Genomic DNA, 1,006 nt, shown 5'->3' on the forward strand with positions numbered 1-1,006 from the left:
CTATTTTAATAACATTGATATTATTTAAAAGATATACATCATGTTTTTAAAAAGTGATCAAATATCTACTAGTATCATTATTGTTGTAAAAAATTATGTAGACTTGTTAGTTCTTCATTTTTCTCTTCTTATGAATAATTTTATTGTCCACATTTTAATTATTTATAGAAAAAAAACAAATTTATTGTAAACACATATATAGATATTTATGAATATTTATGAATTGTGGATTCTGGTTCAATTTAAATGTCCCTAAGAGCACAGTTTAAAGAGTCAGCATAATTAGAAATGCCATGTGTGGTATGTTTATTGAGTACATAAAGTATTCAGGTATGTTACGATGCCTGCTATTTTGATGGGAAACAATCTGATTTATAGCCATGTTTCTAAACAGGTATGAATGTGGATGTTATACGGTCTGCAGTACACTTTCACTTCCTCTACGTTTAGTATTCCACTAAAAGTCTCCTTGGATTTCTTTGTGACATTCCTGACATAAATACCAGAAAATTAAATTTTTCAAATTGAATTGTTTTCAGGGCTTTAAAGAAAGTATGTAAAATATTCATAACTTTTTAATTCAAATCTCTCCATTGTATTTGAAAAGTTTCAAACATTTCTTTTGTTTGTTTTTTCATGACCTTTTTTAATCATCTTGTGGAAAGCAAAAAGTCTGTCACCAGAATAAGTGAGAAGTGGATATAAAGTCCCTGGGGGGTTTAAAGAGCTCAAGTTCTGTGAATCTGTTGTCAGAGGAATTTAATTTAGCACTTTTGTGAATTCTTCTTATCTACTAAACAGTATTCGGCATCAGAGTCCGTATCAGCAGGTGTCTCTATTTCCTTGTTAGCCGTATATACAGTATACATATATGCTGAATAAATGGACGCTTGCATGCATCATACATCACTGGACATAAAAAAGGGGATGTCCGACCAACCGCCAGTCTCAAAACATCAAAATAACCCCATTCACACGAAACCAAGTGAAAAAAAAGATACAGTAG

The sequence above is a fragment of the Tachysurus fulvidraco genome, chromosome 15, assembly GCF_022655615.1.
Source record: "Tachysurus fulvidraco isolate hzauxx_2018 chromosome 15, HZAU_PFXX_2.0, whole genome shotgun sequence".
In the NCBI taxonomy this organism is placed as follows: domain Eukaryota; kingdom Metazoa; phylum Chordata; class Actinopteri; order Siluriformes; family Bagridae; genus Tachysurus; species Tachysurus fulvidraco.